Genomic DNA, 16,739 nt, shown 5'->3' with positions numbered 1-16,739 from the left:
GGCGTGGGAGGGGGAATTGAAATAGGCAGTGACTGGGAGGTCAGCACAGCCCTTATGGGCCCAGCTGAGATGCTTGGCAAAACATCCCCTTAGTGTACGCTTGGGATCGCCGATGTAGAGAAGACCACATCGGGAGCACCAGTTACAGTAAACTGGTTTGGATCCCAAGACCTGGCACATCTTCCACAAGAACCATTCCCTTCATTAATCTTTGGTTCGTGCCACACTCCCCACCAAACCCTCCAATCCCCACTGACAACTGCCCCTGCAAACGGAAACGATGCATCACCTATTGGTACTCAATCTCCCTCACCTCCATCCAGCGCCCCAACCAGACCCTTCCAGGTGAAACAGAGATTCACCTGCCTCCCTTCCAACCTAGTGTACTGCATCAGGTACATCCGGTGTGGTCTTCTCTACATTGGGGAGACCAAACATAAACTAAGGACACATTTTCCCAACCATCACAGCCGAGCCCAAAGGGACGGACGTGAGCTCCCAGTCACCACCCGTTTCAATTCCCCTTCCCCTGCTCTCCCCAGCCCCGACCATTTCCTTCTCTCTTTACCTGAAGCTCCCCCACCCCCACCCCCAATCCTGAAGAACGGTTATACCGGAAATATTGACTTCTCCACCTCCTGATGCTGCCTGGCTTGTTGTGTTCTCCAGCCTCCTGTTTGTCTATTATTACACAGGACGATAAGGAGTCGAGTCAACGCAGCACGCTGGTTAGCAGCTACCATGAGTCACGCAATAATGAACCTCTTCCCTGGGATGAGGTGGAGAACATGCAACATCATCGAGACGCTGACACACATACATTCAGCCCCTCCAAACTGTTACACTGAAATAGGACGATGTCATTGATGCTGCAACACAACAAACCAATGAAGCAGAGACTGCACAGACAGACTGCTCCATGCTGTGCCTTCTGGCTCCATTGCTATAGTTACACACAGTTACATTAATTTGCTGATGGAGAGGAGCACACCGGATGGCTTGTCCCACGTTGCAAGGAAGCATCTGCCATCTCCGAGAAGACAGGCTCGTCTTCGGCATGGAGATCAGAAACTTTTGGGAATGGCCAACAAGATCAGAGTGTAGCTGCTGACATGTTTGTGAACAACATGTTGCTCAGTGCAGGGTCTCATTCCAACTGCACATTGAGATGGAGAGAGTTCATTCAGAATCTGCAGCTCTCCCGCAACCAACATGGGGTCTCCACAGAGTATGTAAACTGTCAGACAGTCATGGAGTTTAACAACAGGGAGACAAGCCCTTTAGCCCAAATTTGTCTATGCCAACCAAAATGTCCATTCATGCTAACTCCATTTCCCTGCACTTGACCCACATCCTGCTAAACCTTTCCTATCAATGTATCTGTACACATATGAAAACATGTACTGCAGGAAAACATATGCCGTATTTCATGCTATCATTGTTTTGTTTTGTGAATAATGAGTCCTAGTTCCAAACACTCAAGTTTTATTGCAATCACTTTTTAATCTTTTGCAGCATTACAGATTAAACACTCATTTCCTTCACACTCTCCTCGTGGTACCATCACTGCAGGGATTAGTCTGGCCAAACTCCTTTACACTATCTCGCTATGGCAAGGAGATTATTCCTTATAATGGAGAGAAAATCTGTTCACAGTGCCCCACGTGCTGTCTCAATATCTCTCTACAACTGCAGGGAGGTGTCTTCACGCCTATATTTGAATCATGTTTCAATGGAGGACAGTAGACAATTTACTGTGCTGATTACTTGCTGCTCTGTATGAGTTTTGTCAGTGACTCATGACCAAGGGCATTCAGCTCCTTTTCACCAAGAGCACTTCCCATCATCTCACTTCTCATAAATGCAAAATGAGAAGGATGTTATGTTTTGCTAAATCATTCCTTTGCCTTGCAAATCACAATACTTCAGCACAGCTGCGCCAATGGCAACATCACTACTGCCATTGGAGATGATTGGAGATGCTGAGGAGGCGATGGTCTAGCTGTATTATCTCCGGGTTACTAATGCAGTGACCCAGTTAATGACCCAGAGCACAGATTCAGTTCCCACCGCAGCAAATATTGGAATTTGAGTTCAATAAAATATCATGAATTAAGAAACAATGAAACGATTGTCAGAAAAACCTACCTGGCACCCTGATGCCTTTCTAGGAATGAGATCTATCATCTTCACCTGATCAGGGTTACATGTGACTAGACCCATAGCAATGTTGTTAACTCTCGGCTGCCGTTTTAAATGTCCAAGCCCAACCACTCACTTATATCACTCATTATAAAGTCTCAAATAAATTAAACCAGACGGAACTAAGCATTGAATACTGACAGCCCACAGACTGCAGTGGTCAGGAAGGCAGCTCACCAACAGCTTCTCAAGGATAACGTGAAAAGGAAATTACATGCTGTCCCAACATCCCATTAATGATTTTTTTTAAAAAAAGATGAATACTCTTAGGAAAGGGATACAAAGGGACATAACTCACTTCAAACTGTGACTTTGATGTATCCCTTACATGGACAGTATTTTCGTTAATATGGCAACAGGAGAAAAATAAATAAGATTAATCTTGATTTTTATTTCCATTCCAGCTGGTCCTCAACAATCCATCTATTTGCTTCTTTCCCTCTATCTCTCTCTTTCTCTATCTGTTCAACTCCCTCCTTCTCCACTTCACAACAGATGTCCCTGTCTCCAACATCAATCACACTATTTCCCAATTGTGTGCAGTTCTGATGGATGGTCATTGGACTCGAAATGCCAACTCTATTTTTATCTCGATCCGAGGCTGCCAAATCCTTTCAGATTCTCTGGCGCTTCTTATTTCTTCTGATCTCTTCTGATCACTCTTTTTTTCCCAAACTTTAGTGTTGTCATTTAATGTGAGGCCATTCCTTAAAGAGCAAAACACATTGCTGTGGACGTGACGTCGTCTTTACTCAGACCAGATAATAATGTTAGATTTCTTTACCAGAGGACATCAGCGAAATATCTAAACATATTGACAAAATGCTAGTGGGGTTATATTAGTGAAATTCGCTTTTATTTCCTGTCATTTGAGTTTAAGTTCTCTCATCGTCTGAGATAAGATTTGAAACCGTGTCTTAAGTGTAGTAACCTGGACAATTGAATGATGTGGCCAGCGACATTACTATTCTGATATAGTGTCCCTGACATGAAGTTACTTTAGAGACAAGAACAAGGTCATGATGGAAACATTGTAATGGAAAGAGTGATTAGAAGAGAGCTGGAACTATGAAGTCTGAAATTTTCCAAGGCATGTATAATGGTGTATTTAGCAACTGAACAAATGTCAAGCTGTGGAATGGGGATATCATGGAGCTGGTGGTGGGTCTGTTTGTTGATGGAGAGAATGAGAAGATATAAATCAAGTCAGGGCAAATAGGTACTTCTGGATTGTGAACAACCTTGTTCTCAGATGTGTGTGAGGGTGGGGGTATGGGCGGTTTTGAAATTTGTGGTAATGAATGGATTTGCATTTGAGACTGAAGACAAAGTTTCCAACTTTGACAAATATAGTTAACAGAAATAACACTGAAGTTCACCATGGCTTATGGGATTAATAAATAGATAGAGATGGGGAGACTTACCAGGAACACCAACAATAGCGAGCATGGGATAGTAACCAGCCTGAATAATCAGCAGTACACCGTATATCCGAAGTGGTAATCTGTTCCAATAACTGGAAACAATGATAAGACCCCAGGATAAACTCCTGTCCATTGTTGCAGCATTCCATCCTAGGGTTCTCAGATTCTGAGTCATTGGTGCAGCATTCCAGTCTACTGTTCTCAGGTTCTGATCCATTGTTAGAACATTCCAGTCTACTCTCAGATTCTGACCTCTCCTCTCCCCGTCTCTGCAACTGCTGATTCTTGTTAGTGTTGCAGGTGATGCATCTGCTGCTACAATGGGATAAATCACTGCAAGAAGCCCCTTACTAATAGAAGAGGGAAACCATCCAGCAACATCATTAGGATCCATGGAGACTGACATCAATCACAGTCACTGAACAAACAGATCCAGTTAACCCCTTTCAGTATGGTACAAATAACAACTGGACTTGATTGAATGTTGACATCACTGACTATTGGTCACATCTCCCATCACCAATTGCTCTTGTGAAGTTAGTTGTGAGGGAGAATGATGGATGTTTCCTTAACACAGGCTAGATGGTTCTGCTGTGTTGTCCGTTTGCAATACTGTAACCACCTGAACACCGCCCCTCCCCCAACACAGCCACCCACAAAATACGCGATCTAGATGTAGTTAAAGTGCTGATCTCTCCTCAACTAGACCAAACACCAGCCAATAGATTCTCACTAGGCATATTTTCCCTGACCATACAGAGGAAGTGTGGATCTGTCTGGATTTTCCTCTCGTAGCTCTAATGAAACAATATTGAACCTTCAACACATAACGCGATTCAGCTTTGCTTTATGTAAACTCACAAACACTTGAATACACTTAATTGGCTTCAAAGCAGTAAGACTTATATTTACTGAAACCAGTTCAAAGCCATATGTGGCATGTTGTCACAAAACCGGTCCATTTACAAGGTTAAGTTCTCCTTTTTTTTACAGTGAGTCTAAATGAACCAAGATTCAAATATGTATGAACTTTGAAAGTTTCATTGGGATCGTTTTGTTTATATCTAACAGGTAATGCCTCATCCAGAAGGCGTTTTTTAGGATTTAATAAGAAACTTGGACAATCAAGAGGACGTGGCCAACTCTCTAACTGGACAGGTCTGATCAGTTCTGGGGTTAGTTAAGTCAGGGTCACTGTTGGAACTGGATGCTCTCCCCCTCCTTCTGTCCTTCTGACCTTATAACCTGAAAGCCTTTGTGTCAATTTTACTCTTGGTGCTAAGGGGTTTCCTCATTGGGATTGTTGCAAGTATTTTGGAACAGGATCCTTAAGTCTGGCTAGCCTGTCGTGTTTATATAGGATTAGTTATTCAGGTATTCTATTTTTGTTTTTTTTTGTGTTTCATTTGGTAATTTGGTAAATACATGTTATTTGTTTAAAACTCGGCAGTCTGACCAACTAAATCACTCTGGGAAGATCCACTCTACTCTAACTTTTAAAAAATAACAAAGTTACGGTCTGGGCTAGTTGCTTAAAATGTCCTGTGGGGTCGGGCCTGTTCCATAACAGAAAGGGGGCCATTTACAAGATTTAGGCAGCGAGTGGCAAGTATTAGTGTCTCCTATTCCGTGTGTTGATTTGGTGGGACACAGAGCTTCAGACAGCAATGACTCTTGCAGGAAACAAGGATGTTTTGGAGGTGGAAGAAGTAACCTTGGGGTTTTAAATAGAATGAACATAAGTCCAAGTTGCGGGAATTAGTAGACAAGCTTGCGCTGAAGCTACCTCCTAACGTGAGGAAAGATGAGATGATTGCAGCAGCAGCTCAGCATTCCAATTTGCTGGAAACTCCATCAGGATCTATAGAGATGAGCAAACTTCAATTGCAAATGACGCAGCTTGAGTTAAAAGCGGAAATGAAGCAGATTGAGTTACAGCTAAAATCAGAAGAGAAAGAAAGAGAATGAATAGATTTAGCAGAGGAAAGAAAAAACAATGAATGTGCTTAGCAGGAGGAAAAGAAAAATAGAGAGGGTTTGTGCTTCAGAGAGAGACAAACCATGTTTTATGGACCAATTCATAATCATCAGCCACTTCAGCTGCCAGTCTTGCCGTTTTAACTCTCTGCTCTTCCAAACGTGTTTGCACTATGTCAGGCAGTGAATCTTTGAACTCCTACAAAGTAATTGTATCTCTCAGAGCATCGTAGGTTTACTGCATTTTTAAAGCTCTTTTCCAGCTATCAAAATTACTTTGTTTGATCTTTTGCAATCCAATATAGGTTTGACCAGGATCCCTCCTTATATTCCTGAAACGTTTCAAGAATACAAGGAGGGATCCTGGTCAAACCTATATTGAGTTTGAAAGGATCAAACAAAGTAATTTTGATAGCTGGAAAAGAGCTTTACAATGCTCTGAGAGATACAATTTCTTTGGAAGAGTTCAAAGATTCACTACCTGACATAGTGCAAACACATTTGGAAGAGCAGAGAGTTAAAACGGCAAGACTGGCAGCCGAAGTGGCTGATGATTATGAATTGGTCCATAAAACATGGTTTGGCTACTAGAATCAATTTCAGTTCATGAGGGTGAGAAACTGGGGCAAAGCGAAATCCTTACTTGGGAGGGAAATGTAGATCTCAATGAAGATCATAATGATAACTTTGCACAGGCTAAAAAGGAAACACTTGAAGGAAACAAAGAAGTTAAAAAGCTCCAGTGTTTTCATTGCAATAAATTATGTCATATGAAAACACTGTGTTGGTGGGTTCAGGGAACAAAAAACAGATGCAGGAAAACATTCGATTAGATTCCCTACAGTGTGGAAACAGGCCCTTCGGCCCAACAAGTCCATACCAACCCGCCGAAGCGTAATCCACCCAGACCCATTCTCCTACATTTACCTACCCTACCGGCAATTTAGCGTAGCCAATTCACCTGACCTGCACATTTTTGGATTGTGGGAGGAAACCAGAGCAAACCCACGCAGATACGGGGAGAATATGCAAACCCCACACACAGAGTCGCCTGAGGCAGCAATTGAACCCAGGTCTCTAGCGCTGCAAGGCAGCAGTGCTAACCACTGTGCTACTGTGCCACTAAGCTTGGAAGCGTTGTTGAAGTGGTAACAGAAAACACAGTGGAAGCTAGAAAGCTGCATCAGACTGTATAGGCTGATCAGGGATTTGTAAAAGAGGAAGTGGCAGATCTGCTTAGAAAATATACCCGCAATGGGAAAGTTTACAGACATAGAGCATGTAAAGAGGATGCAATATTATTGGACTCAGGATCCTCTTAGTCCATGATGCTGAAAGATCAAGAGATATATACTCCAGAAGGACTATTTCCAGAAAGGGTACTACTAAAGGGAATTCACCTTGAGACAAAAAGCGCATAATGATGTAAAGTGTGGACAGAGTGTCCAGAAACGTATGGAGAAATTGTGGTATGAGTATTGGACAAACTCTCAGCTCCAGGAATACAATCTATCCTTGCAAAAAATACAGCTGATTCACCGGTAGGAGTGCTGCCTAGGACACAGGCAACTGAAGCAATGCAGGAGTCTTATCCTGGAAGTTTCCTGAGTGTGGGTAAGGAAACCCAAATGTCACCAGTTGAAACAGGAGATATCAAAAATGTAAAGATGAGGAAGCGGAAGTGACATTTCCAGAGACTTTGTTCCATCAGATAGTTGTGAAAAAAAAATGAGCAAACAGGCATCATGCAAATATTTTAGTTCATTTAAACTAATTGAGTTACAGCAGAAAGATAAAATGGTAAAGCAGTTTTATCAAAAAGCACATATGTTAGGAATTTTGAATGTATCCCTGAGTGTTATTACACTAAAAATGGCATCCAAATGAGGAAACGGAGACTATCACATACTCAAGGAGATGATAATTGGGCAGAAGTTCATCAAATCGTATTGCCAACGGGATACAGAAAAGAGGTGATGTGAATGGTGCATGAGCTACCACATAGAAGTCATTTAGGAGTGAGGAAAACACAGGCTGAAACACAGACATTTTTACTGGCCTGGACTGCAACATGATGTAGTTGAATTTTGCCAGTTGTGTCACACATGTCAGGGAATTGGAAAAAAAACACAAGTGATAATAAAACCTGCGCCTTTCTTAACTATTCCTGCATTTGAAGAACTTTTTACAAGAGTCTTAATTGATTGGCTACATCCCTGATATCAAACAAAATGCTGGGCACCAGTATTTGTTAACAATACTGGATGCATCGACTAGATTTCCACAGGCCATTCCAAGCTGCAATATCACAGCTAAAAGAATTGAAAAGGAATTACTCTTTTTTAAAAAAAAGACACAGACTACCAATAGAGATAGAGTGAGGTCAAGGTTCAAACTTCACATCTAATTTATTCACTATGATGTCTTAGGAATAAAGCTATTCATTTCGACTGCATATCATCCAAATTTGCAGGGAGAGCTAGAAAGGTGACGTTAAACAGGTTGCCAGATTATCCAACCTGTGGTGCACATTGATGACATTTTGATATTTAGTGACTCATGGAAGGAACACTACAGCATCTATCGGACTTGTTCGATCGACTTCGGAAGGCAGGCTTGGTGGTAAACCGAGCGAAAAGTCAATTTGCCAACGCAAAAGCCACCTTCCTTGGCCATGCTATTGGACATAGACAAATGATGCCAGGAGCTTTAAAAGTGAAGGTAATTGGGGAATTTCCCATATTGTTGACAAACAGAGCAGCTCCTGGGACTAAATGGATTTTATCGAATGTCTGTACCTATTTTCGCAGTGTGACTGCTCCACTCACTGAATTGTTAAAGAAAGGCAAAAGGTTTCAGTGGACACAGAACTGTCAGAAGGCATTTGCCGGAATTTGAAATATGTGTTAACTACTACCCACGATCAGACACACCTGATTATGTAAAGCCATTCAAGGTGGATTTAAATGCGAATGATGTGGATTTCGGTGTTGGGCTCTTGCAGGAAGATGACGAGAAGACGGAGAGACCTATTGGATATTTCTCCAAGAAGTTGAATGTTCATAGTAGAAATATTTAACAGTTGAGAAAGAGACTGTGAGCTTTGTTTTGTTACGACAACATTTCAGAGTTTATATTACCAGCAACGTATCGGAGACAACCATTTACACTGATCATAACTCAATTAAGTCTTTTTGAGAAATTTGCGGACAAAACTGCAAGACTGTTCAGCTGAAGCCTGTTGCTATAGCCATTCAATTTGAAAATTGTGCACATGGCAGGTCTTGAAAACATGATTGCCAATGCATTGTTGAGACTTGAGTGACAAATGGAGGCACTCAATGATGGAAGTACCACACACTGAATGGATGACATTATCAGCAGATATGTGCAGAGTCTACTATAATTTAATGTAATGCATTGAATTCACACATGAGCATTGATATTGTGAAGTACATTGTATACAAGCTATGATTGTGTAGGTTGAGCTAAACTTCATCATATTTAGATAAATTGAGAACAGATGTGTTGTCAGAAGCAACATTGATAGTGTTAAAGCACATAGTATGCTGCATTGATGAGAGTCTTATACAATGAAGACAGCTGAAATTGAATGACAGTAGTGGGTGAATGTCTGTACACAGTGAAGTATACCATTGAGCAATCAATGATATGAACTGTTGTGCATGGATTGTGCATGCAGATAGAACGAATGTGCGCATTGAGAGTACAAACTACTACTTTTGAGGTTTTGAAAATGAAGTTTTGGATATTGAAGATTCAGTTTTATATTGGGTGAGTTGTCACACAGGTCTCTTTACAGAGCAAGATAACAGATGAACGTTGTTACATGGAATGCTGAACAACAGTGTGAATAGAACAGGACAATTTTAAATGTGATGTGCAGAATTATATCATATATTAAGATCTGCTTAATCACAGGTTATACAGGGTTAATCTTGTTTATATCTGCACGGGATATTCAGAAATAAAAACAGACACAGATAACAAAATGTGTTGGGTACTGTGAGTTACAGCAGAGTAACAATGATGATCCATCTCATACCGAGCTGGTACAGAGATGATGGGCTGCATGGCAAACATCTTTGCTGAAATTATTCAGAGAAATGTATTGAAAATGTTCAGAGACTGAGGAGACTAGATTAGACATAAAACGCGCAGGCAATGTCATAATTAATATTTTATTCCTATTTGTCCATCAAGTGCAGCTGTCTCTAAAAGGCCCTTTGCATCAAAATCACATTGGTGAGATCTGCGCATTTATTTTCAGAACTTAAAGAAGAAACAGACTCCAATGTAATACATGTGTCACTGGCACAAGTGATGGGAACAGGAATGGAACATATTGTCCAAATATAACCAACATCCAGATCAATCACGAAAAAGCAAAATATTAGAGATAGTGGAAATCTGAAATACAAATGCAAAATGATGGAGAAATGCAACAGATGACGCAGGATCTGGGCAGAGAAACAGTTTAACGTATCAAGTCTTAGACGAATCTGTTCTGAACAAGTTGTGTAGTACTCAAAAAGAGTTAATTCCATTTTTCTCTGCTCCGATACTGCCTGAACTGCTGGGTTTCTCTCCAGCACTTTCAATTGTTGCAATGGCAGGAGACAGAGAGTAATGGTGGGCAGTTGCCTTTTGGACTGGATGCTTGTGCCAAGCAGTGTTCCACGGAAGTTGGCTCTAGGTTTTCATTGCAATTTATGTAAATGATTTGCGTGAGAATATCGAAGGCATGGTTCGTAAGTTTGCGGATGACAGCAAAACTGATGGCATAGGGGACAGTGAAGAAGGGTTTCTAAGAATACAAAAGGATCTTGATGAAATGGGTCAATAGACTGACAAATAGCAGATAGAGTTCAAGCTGGATGAATGTGAGGGGCAAGCAATTGTGTGTGTTTGCTGTTGTTTGAATGGGATGATTTTTAATCCCCATTCCTGGGTTCAAAACATCGATATCCTTCATGATCTTTGAGAGGCCTTACCCTTTTGCTGTTAATGTAGTTGCACAATGTCTTTGGATTGCCCTTAACCTTACCTGCCCATGTTATCTCATATCTCCTTCTTGCTTTCCTGATTTATCTCGAAATAATAACATACACTCTTTATATTGACTAAGAGATTAAATTGAATTAAGTTGTCTATATCTAAAGTAAGGCTTTCTTTGATTCTTGAATAAAAGTTCAATAACTGTACTTCACCATTGCTCCTTAACGTTTCAAGCATTACCCTTTACTCTAACAGGAACACAGTGCCTCTCAACTCCGTCATCAGATTGTTGAACGCCTCCCACTTGTCATACTTCATTTTATCTGCTAACAGTCTACTCCAATCAAACTTGATAAATCCTTGTCCCATGCCATTAACATTTATGGTACTCCAATTAAATAAAAATATCATAAAGCCTTATTCTTTTCCATAATCATTATGAAACAGAGTTATGATTGCAATACCCGAAGTATTCCCTCATTTACTTCAGTCACTTGCCCTGCCTCTTCCAAAAGAAAGCATGGTTTTGCTCCTTCTCTGTTACAATCATCCGCATATTGATGAAGTATGTTTTCGTGAACATATTTGACAAATTCTTTCCCATCCAACCCTTCCTTACATTGAAATAAATGCAATTTTGTGCTTCAGAATTACTTATATACTCTTGACTCTCTCGTTTTTCTTTTCTAATTGACGTGCTCTTCTCATATTCATAAACTTCTCTAACCATCCTACCATTTGTACAGCTATTTGGAATATCCCCCTTGCCGTCTTTATCAATATAATGTCTCCGCACATAGAATGAGCAAATCTCCCTGCTAAGACGTTCGTTGCTTTACAGTTTAGGTGAGACCAATCCATTCTGAACATGTCATTTCTATTCTAAAATAGATTCCAATTTCTCAAAAAATCCAAATCCCTCAACAACACAGTTGCTCTCCTTTAACCCTTTGTTCCTTCCCACCTGAATTTGGCATTGGGAGTAAATCAGGAAGTATTGCTTTAAAGTTTCTTTTTAATATTCTGCCTCACCTAATAAGTTCACTCTGGACTGCTTTAATCTTTCCCTAAAAACTCTCATTCCTGCAAGTATCTACAATAATGTTTGGCTACTCAATCTCACCTTTAACAACGTGCTTGAAATGTTTCGAAACATTCGTAATCCTAGCACAGGGAAAGCAACAAACCATCCTAATAAACGGTCACTGCCCCAGATCTCCTGTTGATGCCCCGATAGAAATGCCCACTGATGCAACAATTCTACAAAATCTTCTCAAACGCTGCTAAACATAAAAATAATTACAACTGTCCAATAATTGATTGCTCTTCCATTTTCCTCAGAAAGACAACGCCCTTCTGCTGTTCTAAAAGCTGAAAAGCATTTTGACAAAGGAATAGCCACTGGAGAATTTTGAACTACTTTCTTATCTTTCCACACATCTATATGACTGATTTGCTGGATAACATTTTTTAAAAAAATCTTCCAGCCATCCTCTCTGTCCCTTATATGTGACCTTAATAATATTATCCGAAAACAGGACTTTTTATGACACCTTATGTAACTTTCATTACCTACAGAGAGTAATGTTAAAATTGAAAAAATATGCATATGCGTATCAAACATAGAAAATATACAAAATCAACCATTTAGCTAATTGAATTGAATAAAAATATTCCACTTCAATAAACTCCGAGAAGAAAGTAGTCTCCTCCGGATCTGAAAATGTGTAGGACTTTTCGGAAGGAAGGTATAACTCCTTATTTTTTTTAAAAGAAACTGATTAATTTTACAAAACAAAGAAAGCGTTCACCGTGTAATAAAAGAAACCATTTCAAACATAAATTGACTGTTTCCTTTTTTTTTGTAAACCAGGCTTAAAAAGTTATTTTTAAAAATATTCGTTTGAAAGAAAACCGTGAGTTTGTTTTGCTTTTTTGATTGGTTTTGAATATAAATAAAACAAAATAGAAAAAAATGTTAAATTAATAAACTATAATATCAACTGCAAAAAGGACTACAGTAAATATTTAATGCCTGCAATCCCAGGAGCAGCTGTAAGATCCATGCTGCTCTAAGAACATTTTTTGAAACTATTTTTAAAATTGAAGAAAACTGGGCATATGTTTTAATAAAGTGTTTCTAACTCAAGGTGAACTTGCCGATATGATTTGAACTCCTGTTCTGAGTCTATATGTAGAATTTGTTTGAATCGCATCACTCCAGCTCTTACAAACAAAATTATGAATTTGTGCCGGTCATAGACGGAAAGTTTCTTCAGCTCTGCCTATTGCAGGGAATGACACAATGAAAATTATCCAGGACCACGTAGAACACAAATGTTATGTGAAATCCACCAAAACCTAATTCAATACTAATTTCGTACAAGCTAAATTAATAAAACATACAGAGGCGCAGAGTATAAAAGGAGATTTCAGCTCCAAGTCCAAAATAAAAATTGTGGCTCCCTCGAAAATAAAACCCAACTGCATCATGCTGCAAATTCACAAAATAGCAAAAGCACGAGAATGGAATTCTCAAAGTTTCCCTGTGAACAACATCTGAAGAACTGGATAAAATCAAGGCTTAGTTGTGAACTTCATAAACGATTATGATGAGAATGGGAGGGATGGAGTTTGGGGAAACTGATAAATAATGTTGTGGATGATGCAAAGATGAGCTGGTGGTTCACAGTGAGGAGGAACGTGTGATTGTACAGGAGGGAATAAACCGATTGTTCAGGTGGACAGATCACTCGCTGATGAAATTTAATCCTGGTAAATGTGATACCTTTCTGAAGTTACAAACAAGAGTGTACTCAAACTGAAGAAAGGCCAGATTTACTTGATTTCATTTTTAAGCAAAGAAAGCTGAGAGGTGCTCTTGATGGAGGTGTTTAACATCATGTGGGGTCGAGACAGGTGAACAGGAGAGCAGCTCTTCCCCTTACTCGAAGGTTCAGTAAGAAGGAGACACACTTTTAAAGTGAAAGTAGCCTCACCATTAATCTGTAAAGTGTCGAAAACTTTCCTATTTCTAAATATATTTGGTTTTAAAATATTTCAAGATTTATATTGCCTACTGAAAAATGTGACGTTGAAGCAGAGGTTTTGTTTTGTGATCCAGGTTCCCTCTTCCTTGTGCCTCAGGTTTACAATCGATTCATTGAAATAATACACTATTTTTCCATTCAACTCGCCATTGTGCTCAAACACAGACACATTTTCCCAACTATGATCCACAAATCAATATTTGACCGTTCCCTTGAGATGCCTAAACCTTTTTAAAGACTTATGTCCGCTTCACATTTTCCTATTAACCTTTTCAATGTTTGTATTCTCCTACAATACATTCAAAACACTTTCCATAACATATAGATTGTGGACACTTTGAACAGAATTGATAATGTAATATATTTACTCAATATTGAAACTATAACTTTGCAACAATGCTGACGTGTTTTGTTGTCCCATCACCAAGTTCCAGCCTGCAGTTGCACCAAATAGTCATTACATCTCAAAAGAATTTCCAAGTCTTTACTTCTGATCTAAATGGTCATTTGTACCTTTATTACAAAATGGGCATGTTAATTACGGACTGTCTGTCTGACTGCAACATTTTGATGCCGTTGACTTCAGGCAATTAAACATCAGGCGGGAAGATCAGGGATAGGCCAACTACGACAGGCCTGCTGTCGTAATCAACAAGGCCTGACATCAATATTTTCTCCACACTGATGTCATGTTCCCTACACACAGAGCAACCTGCATCTCCCTCAGCCAAATCCCTCGACACCTGTTACCCCAGCCACCAACGTGAATAAAATCCAAAGAATTGTAGATGGACCAAACAAGAAAATAGAAGTTAGGAGTGGTGGTAGGAAATTCTACTGTGCAATTTTCCACATTAAACACTGTCTGCCAGATATAGCAATCTGCCTCATTTTCTAAGCCTATCAGTATTCATCTGTAAACGTTTTAGCTCGTTATCTCAGCCTGTTTGAAAACCTAGTGAATACCATTCGTGAACTTAGTTACTACACTCTGTCTCTCCTTCCAGGTCATTTGGGCAGATTGCAAACAATTGTGGTTTGAGAACTGAATCCTCACTAGTTTTTGTTCGCCAGAGAAAGACCATTTATCCTAATGCTCTGCTTTCTGTTAGTCAGCAAATCCCCCATCCAATTCAATACTTTATCCTTAACCCCTCCGATCTAACCTGCTAGATCAGTCATTTTCGCAGCACCTTATCAAATGCCTTCTGAAGTTCAGATGTACAGCATTTGCGCATCCCCGTTATCCAGATTGTGGATTACATTCTCAAAGAACTCCAGGAGGTATGCCAGGCACAACCTGCCCACCATGAAACCGTGCTGACATGGCGAATCCATCTTTATTTTTCCAAGTGTTCAGTTATTTCCTACTTTATTGTTGACTGAAGAAACTTCCCCACTACAGAGGTTAAACTCACTGGTCTATAGTTTGTGAAATTTTGCCTATCTGCACGTTATTACTTTTCCAATCCTTCATACCGTTCCAGAATCCAAAGATTTTTTCAATATCCTAACTAACACATCCACTATTTCTGCTGTTATCTCCTTTAATATGATAGACTGCAGGCTGAGGGTCTGACCTTCCTATAATCCCATCAATGTATTTAATATCTTCTTCCTCATCATCGTACTTCCATCATGATACATTGCTGTTTTAAATTTTGGGAATAAATTATCTTGCACTGTGAAAACAGGAAGTGTTGGTTTTACCTCTGCCATTTCTGAGTTTCCCATTATTACCTCGCCATTTCATCCTCTCAAAGTCCAACATTTCTGTTACTTTTTTTTCAACTCGGAGAGGTGTTCTTTATTATTTCTTAAGTTTTCTACTCTGTTTCCTCGAAGCCATTTTGATTTTGTTTTTAGTAGTCGTTTGCTGACAAGTAAAGTATTTTTCTTTAATTCATTAAAGGATGAGCGTGTCGCTGGTTAGACAGAACTCATTGTCTGTCTCTAATTGCCCAGAGGGCAGTTAAGCGTCAACCAAATTTGTATGGGTTGGAAGTTACATGTAGGTCAAACCAGGTAAGGATGGTGTTTTCCGGTCCTAAAGGACATTAATGAATCATATGTGTGTTCCCAACAATGAGCAATGGATTCATTACCACCAATAGACTCTTAATTCCAGGTTCCTATTGGATTTAAATTCCACCATCTGCTGTGGCGGCATTTGAACCCATGTCTCCAGAACATTATGTGGATTAGCAGTCAGCGATAATGCCACCAGACAAGAACCTTCATGGTATTGTTGACTTCCTTGTTAAGACATGGATTGCTTTTCACCTTTTTACAATTCCTCTTCCACTCAGGTTTACATTTTATTTGAGGGGGTTTGACTATCTCCTAAGTAGTTGCCACTATTCTTCAAATGTCTTGCACTTTAATCTTTCTGACATGTCCACTCAGGCCAATCCCTTCCTCAGGCCAGTAAAAGTATCATTGTCCAACCCTAAACCTCTCTTATGTGACTGTGTCTTCGGTGTTACAGTCTGAATCTGAAACTCCAACATGTTGTGGTCACTCTTTCTAAGATGATCCTGTACTACAATATGATTTATCACTCCTTCTTTACTACGTAATACCAAAGCCGTTCTCAGGTTGGTTCCACTACATGTTAATCAAAGAAATAATCCATCATGTAATAGACGAATCGTTCTTTGAGGGTCCCCTTGACAAATTGATTACTCCAGTCAGTTTGCATGCTCACATTCCCAGAATCACTCTTGTGCTCTTGTCTCAAGCCATCGTTATTTCCTGGTTCATGCTATTCCCTACTTTGAAAGTAATTTGTCGTGGGGAGGGGAGGGGAGGGGGTTAGTTTGTGGGCTGGAAATACTCCTACCAATAGATTTATTTCAGTCTGTTTTATTTCAAACCAGACTGATTCATCAGTTTTGTCCCACGTGCTAGTATCATTTCTTAATTCAGCCTTGACATAATCCTTAACGATTACAGGCACTCCACCTGATGTTCCTTCTTGTCTGAATACTGAGTAGCCTTGGACATTTAACACCCCAGTCCGGGCCTTCATGAAACCACGTTTCAGTCATGCCCACCATGCCGTACC

The sequence above is a fragment of the Hemiscyllium ocellatum genome, unplaced genomic scaffold (genome assembly GCF_020745735.1).
Source record: "Hemiscyllium ocellatum isolate sHemOce1 unplaced genomic scaffold, sHemOce1.pat.X.cur. scaffold_198_pat_ctg1, whole genome shotgun sequence".
In the NCBI taxonomy this organism is placed as follows: Eukaryota; Metazoa; Chordata; class Chondrichthyes; order Orectolobiformes; family Hemiscylliidae; genus Hemiscyllium; species Hemiscyllium ocellatum.
The sequence above is the reverse complement of the archived record's forward strand: the minus strand, read 5'-3'. Positions refer to the sequence as shown.